Source organism: Dendrobates tinctorius, unplaced genomic scaffold (assembly GCF_039654945.1).
Source record: "Dendrobates tinctorius isolate UK_male_01 unplaced genomic scaffold, ASM3965494v1 ptg000061l, whole genome shotgun sequence".
NCBI lineage: Eukaryota > Metazoa > Chordata > Amphibia > Anura > Dendrobatidae > Dendrobates > Dendrobates tinctorius.
In genome coordinates this window covers 2029563-2046614 of record NW_027361729.1, presented here as the reverse complement: position 1 = coordinate 2046614, position 17052 = coordinate 2029563, and the positions used below count along the sequence as shown (strand labels likewise).

The following is a 17052-nucleotide window of genomic DNA, read 5'->3' as shown; positions in this document are numbered from 1 at the left end:
GAAAACTCAACTGTGTCAGAATAGAAACAAAATACTGATGTAAAGTGTATTTGGTGTAAATGTCAATGGAGGAACAGTCTCTTTAAAGGGGTATGCCCATCTCCAAGATCCTATCCCAATTTGTAGTAGGTGTAATAATAATATTAGCAAATACCTCCGATTAGAAATGAAGTATAGTTCTTCTGATTAGCTACATCACTTACCATGTGCAAAGCACTGTAGTAGCTTAGGTATCCATGGTTACGACAACTCATATAGTAACAGTTATTTGCTAGCAGTCGTATCTATGGTTACCTAAGCTACTGCAGTACCGTGCACACGATAAGCGAATCAGAAGAACTTCACTATATTTCTAGGTGGAGGTATTTGCTAATATTATTATTATACCTACAACTTATTGGGATAGGATCTTGGAGACGGGAGTGGCAACTGATGAATCATCAGAATCGGAAATCTTACGACTAGAGATAGGAGAACTGATTAATGACCTGGCCAATGGGCCGGAGTCCAACCAATTAGTGACAGCTGGGTAAGAAGTTTTGTGAATCGCCTCACACCTCTGGGCTACCAGGAGGGGAGAGAATATTCGCAGGTCTCCCATTTAGCGGTCACAGATTACTGACTCGGCCGATCGACCGGATTCCTGTCAATCGATTCTCCAAGAATGTAATAAAATGGCCCCCGTCCTACTCGTGTATCAGGCTGGAGTCTGAAGAAACACTGATCCCGAGATCTGTGTCTAAACTGACAGAGGAATAATATTGTAAGTACACATAATAGGGAGCAGCCAGAGCAGTTCCGTGACAGGAGTAAAAATAAATCATCTCCTCAGCTGACTGGCACAGATAACTGGGGAAAAGAGTCCTTGGTTTTCAGTCAGCATTTATTTCTTCTCCTGTCACAGCCCTGCTCCTGCAGCGCTGGTAAAAGCGTGCTTACGATACAGCTCCTCGGTCAGTTGAGACGCAGGTCTCGGGATCGGTGTTTGTTCAGACTGCAGCCGGTCCTGACATGCGACCGCGACAGGCTGCCGTTTGAATTATGTGATAGGGGAGGGAGGGGGGCACTTAACTAAATTATCGGAGAAACCTTTAAAAAGGGCGAAAAAAAAACCCAAAACTTTACGGGAGGCTCAAACCATTAACCGACTAATCGAGAGGCGTTCACGTGAAAGAAAACCTATCGATGAATCTGGTTGGTATGGCGTGAGGTGAAGCCTAGGCAGAGCGCGCCGTCCTGGCACGTGCCCGGGGGATCACCGGCTTGTATATATCTCAGTACAGGTCCCAGACGCCGGACCCTCGTCCATCGGACACTGTTGGGGTGTATGATCCACGTGCCGTTAACAGAGGGTCAGTGCATAAACGGGCATCGAGATAGGACGCCGCGACACGAAGACCCCGATGTGTCCACACTTATTACTACACACGTATATCCCCCCACAAACAAGACTGGCGTCAGCCTTCATGCCCATGTGAACGTCAGGACCAATAATGGGGGACAATCGTGATATAACATGAGCTATCGTGACTTGTGACACATGATGGCGCTCACCTGTCAGTGCCAGGATCTGCGCCCTCTGCAGCGAGCTCCTCCCCGCGGCCTCCTCCTCCTCCGGGCTCCGGTACACGGTGTACGCCTTCCTCTTATCGAAGTCCTCGGTGGAGCCGGGCTGCACACGGTATCATCCAAAAACCGGACTGAAGCGAACACGCTCCGCCCGCTGTCGGGCCCCGCTCGGCACTCAGCCACCAAGCGGTTACCCTGGCAACGGAGGATGCGGGGACGGCAAGGCGAGAGCAATAGAGCGCCGGATCATCGAGTACCCGCAGAACCAACCCTGGCTGCACTAGTCTCGGGGACTACAGGTCTCAGCACGCAGGGCAGAGGAAATACGCACAACCTCCTCTTGGCAGTATAAAACGTGTGAATAAAGTTTATTTTGATGGCTTTAGGTATTTTTTTTTTTCATTTAGGAAATGATTCATATTTTATTTGTTCATTTCTTTAGGGTTTTTTTTTTTTTACTGTTTTATTGCTTTTTTTCATTAATATCAAATTTTTTAAATTTTTTTTATTTGCAAACTTATTCTATATCGCATATATTTATCACATGCATTTTTTTTCTGTGTTTTTTTTTTTATCGTTCTTTTGTTTGAGTTATTATATTAATCTGCCGCTCTACCGCTTGATGAAATCTGTACCTTCCCACCGCAGATGTGGTGACGGTGATCCAAGAGACCGTGACTTTTTAGTCCTGAGGGTGTCCGCTGTACTGTCCCGTCTTTTACGTACATCGTGTCAGGCGAAGTGTAAACTGTGTCCTGCGGTTTTTAGAATGTGTTGTGATATGGTGATGTGAAGGTCCGGCATAATGTGGGTCGTGTACAGTAAACTGGAGTTAGATGGTGACACTAGAGTAGGGTACGGTATGAGTTTTGTTAGTATAGTGTGTAGTGTAAGGAAGTTCTGCCCAGCAACAGACAGCAGAGTCAGAAGTACAGTAGTTAAGTGCTGTGACTAGCCCACAGGGGGAGGGCTTAATGATGGGAACAGGACAGTGCGCTTCCTAGAGAGTGAGTTACACAAGTTCCAGGTGCAGTTGGGCAGACAAGCAAAGTGACATATTGTTCCTTGCGGACATTCCTGCAATGGCAAACCATCGGACAGCACTCGAACCAATGCTATGCAATGGGGCTGTGCGCATTTCTGTTTTTTTCCCCGGACTTGCATGCACAATTTGCCTCCGATATTCGGCCATTCATCTCTATGTCTATACACTCTCAATGCACTTGAAGGCTAATTTGCTCCTGGCTTCAGAGCTTGATTATCTCAAACTTAAATTTAGGCAGATTCACTCATTTTCGTCCAACAGATTCCATAAGGTCTGAATAGAAATTGCCCCAATTTATTTTAAGGGTTAAAAAAAAAAACCTTACACCCTTTCTTTATTCGCAAGCCACAGCGGCTCCCCCAGGCTTCTGCTCTTCCATCAACCCCATTTGGCGCTGTAGCCTTAAAGGGCTCAAGTCTGCAGTCGCTCTATGAGTCTGCAGACTTGTGAACCTGCACAGTGCGCACTGTCAGGATCTTCGGTGCCGGGAGTGGGCAGTCATGTGAGTTCAAGTATGCGATTTACATACTTCTGGCCACATTACCATACTGAGTAGACATGCTCTCACTCACTAACACTTGCATTGAGCGAGTCTGCGCACGTCTAGTCGGCACGTGACCCAATGGATGCAAATTGCATATTTGCATTCATGCACCAGCCCGAGTTTCGGCTCCGGAAAATGCTGACAACATGCACGCTGTGAGGATTCACATGTCACATAGTGTGAGCCCCAAGCCTGGACAAACCCTATAAAATGACCTTAGTGCCGAATGGAACTTTGGAAGAACAGAAGACTGGGGAGCTGCGGTGCGCAGGAACAGATAAAGAAAGGCGAGTATAAGGCCGGGGTCACACATGCGAGAAATGCGCACAAGTCTCGCATCTCTGTCCCCGGCACTCGGGACCGGAGCGCTCAGCTGCATAGAAATACAAGCAGCGGCACACTCCGGTCCCGAGTGCAGGGCCGGCCCGAGATTACGGCGCCCTAGGCGAAACTATTTTGTTGCGCCCCTACTATTCTTGGCAGTAGATGAAAACTTGGGATATAAATTTAGGAGCAAAATAAACCACAACAACAATGATTAATTAACTCTCTCCTAACTCTTTAATCTTCTGAGAAGTTGTATAGGACAAATATATACAAAGTAATCAATAGCACAAAACAAAAACGACCATAGGTAATTAAAATTTTTGTTTCCTTGCCTTTTTTTTTTGAAAAGGATGACACTAAGTCACCGAGATTAATTTGTTTAGCAACTTCAGATTCTATCGAAATTGTTGCCAACCCAACCAACCTCTCTTGCGTCATATTTGCCCTTAAATATGTACACTTTTCTTTCCATCCCTAAAACTTTTTGCCCTTTGAAAAGATTTTTTATAATTTTTTCTATTTTTTTCTCTGGCGCCCCCTTTGGGTCGGCGCCCTAGGCGGCCGCCTAGTTCGCCTATACGTTCGGGCCGGCCCTGCCCGAGTGCCGGGAATTGAGATGCAAGACTCGCTCGTGTTTCTCGCATGTGTGACCCCAGGCTTAAAAGTTGTTTGTTTTTAATTTAATATTAATATTTTAACCCCTTCCCAGCCCTCTGAAGGATCCAAAAATGTGGCAACCAATTTGCCGGATTCATGAGAACCAGATCCCGAGTAGATTCTAGAACAATGAAATTTTTGCACAAATCCATGATGAATTCGATTACTAAAAATTGATTGTTTCGTCCCTAACTAGGACTTATGCAGCCGGACCCCTGGTTTCAGTAGCAAAAACATCTTGACAGGTTTCCTCTAAGGTGTTAAACTGCGTCCAACCTTTACTGCGTCTCCGAACGTCGGCGGTGATGGAAAATCTCCAGGTTGGTAAGAGAGGTGAGCATTAAGCAACCTGTGAAATCCTTTGTGATTGCGGCGTCTATATTTGGATGCGCATCCCTCATCCAATTCTCCATGTTTTCTGGACCTAATTTGGTTTCGCTCGCTAACTTCACCATCGTGCGATCGATACAGCTCACTGCCAAGTGCACAAATCTGAAGACACAACAGGAAATTGATTTGCAGCAGCCATTTACAACTCATAATAATCTGCCTTTCCCTATTAACGTTATAAGGCGTCACATTTTTTTTCTTGAATCACAGATCGGCACCTGCAGAACAGTTGTGAAGCTTTAATGTAACACTGAAATAAATGGATTTTATTTAAAAAATAAATAAATAAAAAATAAACAAAAGTGATATTCTTTCTCCGTTATGTGCGTTGGTGGGAATTCGGGGATGGTCCACATTCACATAACTTCAGTATTGAAGATTCTATCCAGGCTCTCCAGAATCTTTAGGGTATGGTCACACGTGGCAATTTTGCACCGGTTTTTGTTGACAGAAAAAAAAAACACCATGTGTGAACATACTCTAAAGAGCTGGATAAAATCTCCACTATAGTTGCTATGTGAATGTTGGACCATCCCTGCATTCCCACCAACACAAATAACTGATAGAGAGAGAATATCACTTTTATTTATTTTTTTGCCCTTTTGGAAAAAGTTTTTTTTTTTCTGCAACACAAACAGCAGGAAAAACTCTGTGTAAAATCTGTGCATTTTTGCCACTTTTTTTTCTGCAGAAAAACTATGTGCAAAGAATTCCCATTTTTGATGCGTTTTTACTTGTGGTTCTTTCTCAAGTCAAAAAATGCAAGGAGAAAGAATAAGCAAAGTGTGCATGAGATTTCTGAAATCTCATTCACTTTGCTGGTACTTTAAGGCTGTGTGCACAGATTTTGCTGCGTTGTACAGTACCATTGTATTCAATGGAAATCAAAAAACGCTGTGCACATGCTGCGGATTTTTTCGCGCGGATTTGCTGCGGTTTCAAATCCACAGCATGTCAATTCTTTTTGCGGAATCCGCAGCGGTTTTACATCTGCTCCATTGTAGAGGTTTGAAACCACAGGGGAAAACCGCAGGCTAATCCACAGGTAAAACACAGGTCTTTTGACCTGCGGATTTTTCCAAATCCGCGTGGAAAAATCTGCAGCACCTTCCACAACAAGTGCACTCACCCTAAGGGCAGTTTCACACGTCAGTGTCTTCGGTACGTGTAGTGACAGTTTTCTCACGTTCCGGAGACACTGACACACGTAGACACATTCTCATGAATGTGTCTATGCAGATGTCAGCGTGTTTTCACAGACCGTGTGTCCGTGTGCAACAGAACGGATCACATGGACCCATACAAGTCAATGGGTCCGTGTAAACATGTACCGCACAAGGTTGCTGTCCGTGTGCTGTCTGTGGGCGTTTTTAAAAGTCAAAGGGTTAACACTGAAAATAATTTTTCAAAGACACGGACAGCATACGGACATACGGATAGCACACGGATGAAACTGCCCTAAAACTAAGTGTTTTGGTCTTTGAAAAAAAAAAACACTGTGCATCCCTTCCCCCCCCAAGTCCCTGAATGAATAGGGAGATATCTTATTTAGGTTGGGGCTACATGTTGACTAAGGCCGGGGTCACACTGGCGAGGAATACGGCCGAGTGAGAGGCGCTAAAAGCACGCATTACACACGGACCAATGATTCTCTATGGGGTCCCTCGCACCAGCCGTATATTTCTCATCCGTATTCTACGCTCCGTGCCACTCGCAGCATGCTGCGATTGTCAGCGTACTCCGCCCGTAGTACGCCAATGCGTCTATGGGTGCGCAAAAAATACGGATTACACACGGACCACACGTGACTTGCGAGAAATACGCACCAGGTGTCTTTTAGCAAAGCCGAAAATTCAGTGCGCGATACAGTAAACTCACACTGACAGGATTAATAAAGAAACAAAAGAATAGATATAGACACATAGAATACATATATATATATATATATATATACACACACGTCATTGTGACAAACATATATCTATATATTTGCATTCTATGTGTCTATATCTATTCTTTGGTTTCTGTTAGAAACCCTGTCATAGGGCTCCATTATATGTCCGTTTTGCAAGCCTGCGAGAAAATCTCGGCATACGGATGGCATACAGATGCTTAGATGCGCAAAATACGCGACCACACCTTGATTACGGATGACATACGGAGCACTGTTTGGGGGTCCTTCATCCATATTATGCATGTAAAATACTGACCGTATTTTGCGCAGGTTAGTGTGACCCCGGCCTTAGGCCGAAACAGAGGTCATGCACTCACAGATCGCTCGTACATCACCGTAACTTTAGCTTACCTGATGCAAACATAATTTGTAGATGACTGTACTTAGAGGGGTTTTCCATTTTCCCAAAACCCTTCTTTCCCAGCTGCAGTATGTTTTACCCCTGTACCGTGGCTGCCGCCAATAACAAAGCTCGTCGTCTTTGCCCGAGTGGATCGTACGAGCAGTTGAGATCATAAATTGGCTCCAGCGCTGTAGACAACAGGGGCAGAAATTGAGGGCTCATACTCACTTGCGAGACACTCACACGATTCGTGTGCAAGTCTCTCGCAAGAAAACCCGGCACTGCCCCCGGCACTCGGAGTGTGCGGCTACATGTATTTCTATGCAGTCACGCGCTCCGGTCTGAGTGCCGGCGGCAGTGCCGGGTTTTCTTGCGAGAGACTTGCACGAGAATCGTGCAAGTCTCTCGCAAGTGAGTATGAGCCCTGAGGGTCCCACCAATAGGACACGTATCTATCGTGAGCTGTGGACCACCGGTATCCATGTACATTGGAATTTCAACCACTTCTCGACTGACAGCAGATAGCCAAATAGATAAAAAAAAAATATTTAAAAAAAGTCTAAGACTGGTTAAAGAACTACAAAAAAGTAATACTTACCTGCAAGTACGGACTGGGGCTAAAATTCAGCCCTGGCATTTGAAATCACACAGGCCCATGCTGTCCCCATCCCCAAGCACCAGATGGAATATATCACTAATATTACCCTGGATGGAGGAAAGCATGATTTACTACAAGACCAATATTTCTAATGATACCCGTGGCCTGCTGCAGTAAGTGACGGAGTCAGCGACTTTGTGCTCCGTCACAACTCTTAAACATATGGGTGTCTTGAGAACACCGATTCTGTTAACAACGTAGGAAACAAGGCATCCCACAACCAGACAGGCCCTCCTGGTATTTGCCAGAATGGTCAGATGGCCAGTCTGGCCCTGCGTTACCTGCCTAAATGAACCTTCACAGCTTCAGTTCTGATGCTAACTCTCTCCTCGCCGGTCTCTACTATTGCGTCCCATCACTACACCCTAGAAATGGCCAAAATATGCCAAATCAGCCAATCACTTGGTGATGCAGGTCACCTCTACGTCAATACTTGGCTTAGGCAACTTTCACACATCAGTTTTTTGCCGTCAGGCAGGATCCGGCTATTTTTAGAAAAAACGGATCTGGCATAAATTAAATAAATCCGTTTTTCTGCTGGATTCGTCTAGCAGGTTATATCTGTTTCCTGGGGGCTGGCCAATTGGATCTGAGCATGCGCAGACTTAAAAAAAAACCGGATCCGGTGGCTGGATCCGTCTTTTTCTGGATCCGGCGCATTTTGGTGCCCATAGACTTTCATTGTGGCAAAAAGCCGGAAGCGTCGGATCCGGCGCTTCCGGCTTTTTCGCTGGAGACAAAAAACGTTACAGTAGCCGTTTTTTCCAGACGCCGGATCCGGCAAAAAACGGATGAAACGCAATGCCATCCGGCGCGATCCGGCGCTAATGCAAGTCAATGGGGAAAAACTGGATCCGGCATTGCATTTCGCCTGATCCGGTTTTACAAAAAAAAGCCGGATCGCCCCTGACGGCGAAAAACTGATGTGTGAAAAAGGCCTAAGATGGCATTTCTGGCTCATTTAAGATAGGGCCAGGAATTCGAGATTGGTGGAGATACGGTAAGTTTTAGCATAGGAGCTGTGGGAAATCAATGAGGATTTTTAACCAGTCTGAACCCCCTTTAAAAATATATATTTTTATCCATATGGAAAGAGCGTTAACCACAGTAGACCTGGGTAGATGTCAGAGCCAGGAGTACTAGGGTGGACCATTGCAACCTAGACAAACATACAAGGGGCTTGTCAAAGTATTCGGTAGACTAGGGGGTCCATTATAACTCTACTTCCCAAGGGTCTTCTTCCCATCCAACCATACTAGATGGGTTAAGAACAACAGAGCGTATGGAAAGGGGTTCTCATTGGGGCTGCCAACTTGACTTTTTATTTTTTCCTGGATAACTTAGAAAAAAATCACGGACAGACGATATTTTTTGAGGACACTTTTTTTAAAACCATAAGAAATCATTGTGATACAAAAAAGTGCCTTATTTTATGGATTGCCTTGGAATTTCTGGACGGTTGGCAATCCAGGTTCTCATCATCACAGATTCCCTTTAACTTAATTTCCCCTTCCTCTGTGATCTTAAGGGGGGACATTTTGCACGTTGCCCCCCATGTGACCACTTGAAGCCAGTCATGGGCTTCAGATTAGCCCAAGCCGGATTGGAGGAAAAACAGCTGTGGAGGATTGGGGAGCTGGGAAAGTGGTGTAAGAGCAGGAGAGGAAAAGCGAGTCCAAAGGTGCCATTTTTTTTTACTTTAGACCAGTAAAATTGGAGACTAGTCAGTCACCATTATGAGATGAAAGTAAATCGAATCCCAAAAATTTTGAGTTTGTCAAAATCAGGATTTTGGAGTAAATTCGTATCAAAATCGATTTAGTTTGGAATCGATTCACTGATCTATAATGACAATTGTCCTGGGTTCTCAGCTGTGATCCCTCCCTGTTACTCCAGATTGATGGTTCCAGTGTTGTTAGAATGTGTTATATGATACAGAGGATCACTATAGCTATATAGGGAGAAGGCGGAAGGGTTTACAGTCGAGACATTACATGATGGATTTAGAAAAAAAATTTTTGAGCGCCATCAAGGCTATGTTCACACATTGCGTTTTTGCAAAACCTGCTCAAAGAACCTGCACACAGAAGGCAGATTTGGCTGCACTTTTTTTGCTGCTTTTTTGCTGAAATTTTCGTCGGCTCTTGTGCATGCTGATAAAGTTTAGGGCCCCCCAAAAAAATAATGATTCAACTTCCTTAGGGTGTGTGCACACGCTGCGGATTCCTATAATGGAATAGGTGTAAAAACGCTGCGGAATCCGCACAAAGAATTGGCAGCTGTGTTTCCGCACTGAATTTTCCGCAGCACGTGCACAGCGATTTTTGTTTTCCATAGGATAACATAGTACTGTACATCACTTGGAAAACTGCTGCGGATCCGCAGGGCCAAATCCGCTGCGGATCCACACACGAATCCGCAACGTGTGCACAGAGCCTAAAGGTTTTTGCACCAAAAACGCAGCAAAACCTGACACTTGCATTTCTTGCTGGGTTTTTGCACTTACCCATTGTTTCCTATGGGTGAAAAAATGCTGCAAAAACGCCGAAAGAAGTGACATGCTGTGGTTTGCAGAAACGCAGCGGTTTTCCATATCAGTCAGAAAAAAAAAACAATGTGTGTGCAGGAGGTTTTTGAAAATTTCATAGATTTTGCTGGTGCTGTAAAACGCAGCTTAAAATTTGCATTAAAAAATGCAGCAAAAACGCAATTTGTGAACATTACCTAAAAGAACATTTGTGCAATCAATGGATGAGTGGCTCTGACCCCGTACAAACCTCTTCACCTCCATCCAGCAATGTACTATATGATGTTTCATGTAGAATCTACAGGATGAAATAAAAAAGAAAACATAGCACGAGCAAAGATCAGGAGTTTTGGAAAACTCTGAATATCAATTCTGGTATGAAGAAAATTTTGGAAATCTATTTTTTATGAGAGTTTTGTTTGGAATAATTTGTCTTTCCTTTTGGCCTATTCCAGGGTGTATGTGCCAGAACAATACAAGTATCCACAAAGGGCCCTTAGTAGGTTTTAGCTTTACATAAATAGTAGCTGATAATGTCTAATAGTCAAAATGAATAATGTATCTTTTGGTGCAGGAGGATTCCGTAGAAAATATTAAACATAAGGGAGCAACTTTGGCTTTGGAGATTCATAAAGTATATTCTTTTGCTGCTTGCTAGTAAGTGTTTCATCTCACCCCAGTGCTGGATTTGCAGTTACACCGCTCTGTACTGCTGTATAACTTCATCGGTGCTATTGATGCTTCTAAAAATTTGCTGCAGAGAGAGAGGAGAGCAGGAAACCTGATGCATGGGAGACATCATAGCAGCTAGTCCCCGCTCATTAGCTGAGAGAGAAATGAAAATTAGAGACAGAAACTGCAGAGGAAAAAACTGGTGAAAACTACAGGATACAAGTTACTGTATGTAAAGACCAGAAATAGTGTTATTCCTCTTGCAAAAGCACAACATAGCTTATTCGGGAACATTTTATGTAAGGAATATGCTTTTTTTTTTTTACCCATTCATGACCCCATCCCACCCCCCACCCCCACTATAGAAAAAACTGCAAAAATCTGCCATTGTCAAAACTTGGCTGAGGAAGAGAGGGGAGGTGCACAGATGAGAGGAAAGGCAGCAGTAGACCTGTAAAAATTATTCTTCTGCTGCTTTGTAGTAAGTATTTCAGCTCACCCCAGTGCTGGATTCACAGTTACACTGCTCTGTTTTGCTGTATGACATCACCGGTGCTATTGATGCTTCTAAACATGTGCTGCAGACAGGAGAGCAGGAAACCCTGTATATGGGAGACATCATAGCAGCTAATCCCCACTCATTAACTCAGAGACAGAAACTGCAGAGGAGAAAAGTGGTGAAAACTGCAGGATACAAGTTACTGTATGTAAAGACCAGAAAATGTTATTCCTCTTGTACATGTGGTCATGGCAGGTACGCGGGATGCAGTGACGAGGCGGATCAAACTTTAAGGTGTAACTTTTATATAATGTATATATAGATGCCGATAGGGGCTATCTTGAGCAACTGAACAAGGTAACAATTGTCCTCGCAGGGACCAATCACAAGAATACACTGATAATGTGAACACGACTAACCCGGCAAAGGCCGGTCACTATAGGGCCACGGTGTGGCTGACTGCGGGTCCTTAGTTACAATGTGTCACTTAGCCGTTCTGACGTCTGACGGCGTGCTGTTCGATGGTGCTTCGGCGTCGCAGCCGCGGGACCAAGCCGCGGAGAATTTGGAGGAGACTTTGGGCGTTCCTACGCCCAGGCGAGGCGGAGGCACAACAGTCCCTTGGAGAGTTCATTGGCGGGATGCCCCCCAGCGGAGGCAGCGTTATACCACCTGAGAGCGGGAGAATGGAGGCTTCAGCTCCCGGACAAGGATGGGCAGCGGAGATGCTGAGTGGCTGCAGGTAGGCTGCCGGCGCAGCCCGAGGCTGTGCTAGGTGAACCGCGGATGGCAACAGGTAGGACCCAGCTGCGAGCAGGGGCACGGCGGTGGTGACCGCGGAGGGTGGCTGGCCATCTGCAGCTGTGGACTGAAGCGGGGCGGAGGCGGCTGCGGGCGGCAGCGGACAGGTCGCAACCACGGGCTGGAGTTTAGTGGCAACGGCCGCAGGCAGCAGCGGACAGGCCACAGCCACGGGCTGGAGTAAAGTGGCAATGGCCGGGGGCGGCAGCAGATGGGCCGCAACCGCGAGCTGGAGTTGGGCGCCGCTCGGACGGTGTTCCTCTGCTGGACGGCTCGGTGCCATCTCTCCCGTCGCTGTCCTCCTCTCTGGTTGCTGCCGGAGGCTCCTGCTCTCAGGCACCCTCTAGGTCTCCTGCTTCTTCCCCGGTCTGCTGGCTCACTCTGGCTCACGTCCTCCTCCCCCAACCATTCTAGAAGTCTCAGCGGTCCACCCCCTAATTCTGTGCCCCGGAAACAGTCCCCCTAGGAACCTTGATGACGGTCCCCTTGGTTCCGGCCTGGACACGCAGCGGGGGTCCCTCCTCCTACATACACACACATAACAGCTTACTCTGAGAAGTCACCTGAAGGGACAGGTGTGCTCTACAATTAATGTATATGCAGAAATAAGTTCAGTTTTCTATGAAGCTATATAGAGGAAACCCGAGTCTAAGACTGACCTCGGAAAGGTGGAAGAACAAAAGACCGGAGCGGAGAAGTGACAAACTGCGGAGGTGGTAGAGATGTAAGAACAGGTGAGGAAGAGAAAGTATACAATGAAAAAAATAATTTTAATCAATCCCTCAAAGCAATTGGTGGCAGTTTCAAATAAGAGTGAGTTAGAACAAATCTGAACAATTTTGTAAGATTCGCTCACATTTACTTAGTGGTAACGAAGGCCATTATGGGTCTGCAAGAGGCAAAGAACTCTTTAATGTTCACGGTTCTGACTGTGATGTTCTGACATCAAGTCCAGCGTGTTTTGCGGCTCCCATCATGTGATTAATATGCGATCACTAACCATCAGTAACGACATTACTTGAGCTTGGAAGACGACAAAAGTTTACTTGTAAAATAAAAAAAAAAGTGAAAAAAAAAAAAAAAGTTCTTCAAATGTAATATTGATTTCCTGCCTACGGCGTAACTTGCGTTACTTTTTTTTTGTCCCAAAAGTAGCCTTAATGTGAGCGCTTGTATTTCATGGCTCGCAGGCATATTGAATTTCCATGGATTTATATTTTTAATTGATGTAGAAAGTTCCTTTTTGTCACTGAGTCCTGTTCAGAAATTGGAGATTTATAAAATTTTATTGAAAAAAAATAAGGAGATCTACAAGATATATTGGCCGGGAATTCACTGCAAATCCAGTGGCAACAATAAAGCTGGTGTTTGCTGCATGGTATAAGTAAGGCTGGTTTCACATTTGCGTTTTTTAGCGCTGGAAAAAAACGCATACGTGCGCATGCGATTTTTCCCCTATATTTAACATGGGTGCGCATACCTGCGCGCTTGTAAGCGCATGTATGCGATTTTCATGCGCTGCGTTTTTTTGGGGTGTGCGTTGGTATTTTCCAGACGCTGCATGTTGCATTTTTTGGCCCTTGAAAAAATCGCATGCGCACGTATGCGCACGTTTTGCGCTAAAAATGGCCATTATAGCCTATGGATGCGCATACGTGCGCACTGGCATGCGCAGGTATGCGATTTTTTAGCGCTGCGTTTTTTGGGTGGTGTCCACTTTTTATCCTAGTTAGAATCTTCTAAAGTAAAAAAAAAAAAGTCTATATAAAGGAGGTGCCTGCCAAAACTCTGCCACTACTACACTAGACAGATTGAAGAGCAGACATTCAACCAAGAACCCATTATATCAGCAAAGAATGTGAGTATATTACATTATATGCCTGTCCTTTTAAATTATGTATGTACTAATGATTTTTATTATTTTTACATGCAGTATGTCTTCAGAATCTGAGTATTCCCCATCGCGGCAGGAATTGGCGCAAGCAGACCGTGAGGTGATTATTTTCGTGCATCTGGTAAGTATATCTGCTGCTTCTCCAAATCTCTTACGTTTTTTTCAACTTTCAGACATCGTCATCATCATCTGTGGACGGGAATAGTGAGGGCGAAGAGCAGGAGCAGCGAAGCCAAGTCCCGGTGGTGATACGGAATGTAAGTATCAAATGATTTGTAATGTTCTTTATTTTTTTTTTATCTTCTATTTTTACTCTTTTTTTTGTTTCTTTTTTTGTAACTTTTTAGTCAATTTAAATTTGATTATTCTAATGAATGTGTTTTGTCTAGGTTCCACAACGGGATGAAGACGTCTACCTGGATAATGAGCAGCTCATCAGCCTGGTCCAGGAGCGTTCGCCGTTGTGGGACAGCCGTGACCGGCTGTACAAGGACAATGTGGTGACCCGGCGGCTATGGAATGAGGTGGCCGCAGCGTTGATGGATGGCTGGGACAGCGCCACAGCATCCGCCAAAAAGGCGTTTAGTGAGTATTTCCCTGCTCTGTATTGTGCCGCAGTGACTGTTGTCCTTGACGGCACTGTTGGGTTTCGTGCTAGGCGTATTCTAGCAGGAAACCCAACAGTGTCATCGGGGTCTACAGTGACTGCTTTGAGTATTGTATTGCTACATTGTGCCGCAGTGACTGTTGTCCTTGACGGCACTGTTGGGTTTCGTGCTAGGCGTATTCTAGCAGGAAACCCAACAGTGTCATCGTGGTCTACAGTGACTGCTTTGAGTATTGTATTGCTACATTGTGACGCAGTGACTGTTGTCCTTGACGGCACTGTTGGGTTTCGTGCTAGGTGCATTCTAGCAGGAAACCCAACAGTGTCATCGGGGTCTACAGTGACTGCTTTGAGTATTGTATTGCTACATTGTGCCGCAGTGACTGTTGTCCTTGACGGCACTGTTGGGTTTCGTGCTAGGTGTATTCGAGCAGGAAACCCAACAGTGTCATCGGGGTCTACAGTGACTGCTTTGAGTATTGTATTGCTACATTGTGCCGCAGTGACTGTTGTCCTTGACGGCACTGTTGGGTTTCGTGCTAGGCGTATTCTAGCAGGAAACCCAACAGTGTCATCGTGGTCTACAGTGACTGCTTTGAGTATTGTATTGCTACATTGTGACGCAGTGACTGTTGTCCTTGACGGCACTGTTGGGTTTCGTGCTAGGCGTATTCTAGCAGGAAACCCAACAGTGTCATCGTGGTCTACAGTGACTGCTTTGAGTATTGTATTGCTACATTGTGACGCAGTGACTGTTGTCCTTGACGGCACTGTTGGGTTTCGTGCTAGGTGTATTCTAGCAGGAAACCCAACAGTGTCATCGGGGTCTACAGTGACTGCTTTGAGTATTGTATTGCTACATTGTGCCGCAGTGACTGTTGTCCTTGACGGCACTGTTGGGTTTCGTGCTAGGTGTATTCGAGCAGGAAACCCAACAGTGTCATCGGGGTCTACAGTGACTGCTTTGAGTATTGTATTGCTACATTGTGCCGCAGTGACTGTTGTCCTTGACGGCACTGTTGGGTTTCGTGCTAGGCGTATTCTAGCAGGAAACCCAACAGTGTCATCGGGGTCTACCGTGACTGCTTTGAGTATTGTATTGCTACATTGTGCCGCAGTGACTGTTGTCCTTGACGGCACTGTTGGGTTTCGTGCTAGGCGTATTCTAGCAGGAAACCCAACAGTGTCATCGTGGTCTACAGTGACTGCTTTGAGTATTGTATTGCTACATTGTGACGCAGTGACTGTTGTCCTTGACGGCACTGTTGGGTTTCGTGCTAGGTGTATTCGAGCAGGAAACCCAACAGTGTCATCGGGGTCTACAGTGACTGCTTTGAGTATTGTATTGCTACATTGTGCCGCAGTGACTGTTGTCCTTGACGGCACTGTTGGGTTTCGTGCTAGGCGTATTCTAGCAGGAAACCCAACAGTGTCATCGTGGTCTACAGTGACTGCTTTGAGTATTGTATTGCTACATTGTGCCGCAGTGACTGTTGTCCTTGACGGCACTGTTGGGTTTCGTGCTAGGCGTATTCTAGCAGGAAACCCAACAGTGTCATCGGGGTCTACAGTGACTGCTTTGAGTATTGTATTGCTACATTGTGACGCAGTGACTGTTGTCCTTGACGGCACTGTTTTTTTTTATCAACAGTGGACAAAGTCCGAACACGTTGGCGTTCGATCAAGGACCGCTTCAACAGTGATGTTCGTGCTGAGGGCCAGGTTCGCAGTGGATCTGCGTCAAGGACCAGAACTAGATACCGTCACTATCACGCGTTGCAGTTCCTAAGACCGGTCCTTGCCACAAGATCGTAAGTATTATACATTTTGGGTTTTTATTTTTATTAATCTGTGTTTTTCTAATCCACAGCTGATGCTTCTTGTAAAGGCATGGTAGTAATGATTTTCCTTTCTTCCACAGCACCTGGAGCAGCACCCTGCAACCTGGCCCTGGAGCGGTCCTTCCTCGGACGTCCTCTGACCCGTCCCAGCCATCCGACAGCCAGGAAGCACCTTGCAGGTCCCACACACACACAGCTGGTGACCAGGAAGCTGGGCCATCAGGTGTTCCCCTGTCCCAGGTCTCTGCCACTGGTTATGCGGGCACTACCCGCCAGCGGCAGAGGGCCTTGGACAGGAATGTCTTGCCCGAGTTTATGCATTTGAGCGAGACATTTAATTCCAGCCTCAAGTCACTGTCCGACAGAGTTGAAAGCGGTTTTGCACTGATGGAACGTGGTTTTAACCACTTTGAACACCGCTTCAATTCTGTAGAACAGCGCCTTGACCGTCTGGAGGCCGACCTCAACAGACCAGCACACCATTTTTTTAGTAAGATTGAAAAGGGCATGGCGGAACACCTTAGTCCTGATCAACAGCTGAATGTGCTGCAGGCCTGCAACAATGCTTTCTTGCAGGCTATGCAGCATAATCGGTACGGTCAGCAGTCAGTGGTGTCCTTTCCACCTGTGCCACCATTGACTCGCTTCACCTCACTACCGACTTGTGCTGCATACCACTGCACGGACACCTCTCTTCAAAGCCAGGACACCCACCGTTACACCA

General features: G+C 45.8%; 2 protein-coding genes across 5 annotated transcripts in view; both read right to left on the bottom strand.

Annotated features, from left to right (window-relative positions):
• Positions 1 to 1808, bottom strand: part of BEND5 (BEN domain containing 5) — a 51429-nt gene extending 49621 nt beyond the window's left edge. Inside the window, exon 1 of one of the 3 annotated variants that reach the window (XM_073579168.1) lies at positions 1555 to 1808. The gene's annotated coding sequence lies outside the window, so the exon portion shown is untranslated. The remainder of the gene's footprint in view (positions 1 to 1554) is intronic. The other 2 variants (XM_073579167.1, XM_073579169.1) reach the window with 2 other exon arrangements.
• Positions 1 to 17052, bottom strand: part of AGBL4 (AGBL carboxypeptidase 4) — a 1778944-nt gene that overhangs the window by 509365 nt on the left and 1252527 nt on the right. The window lies entirely within an intron of this gene.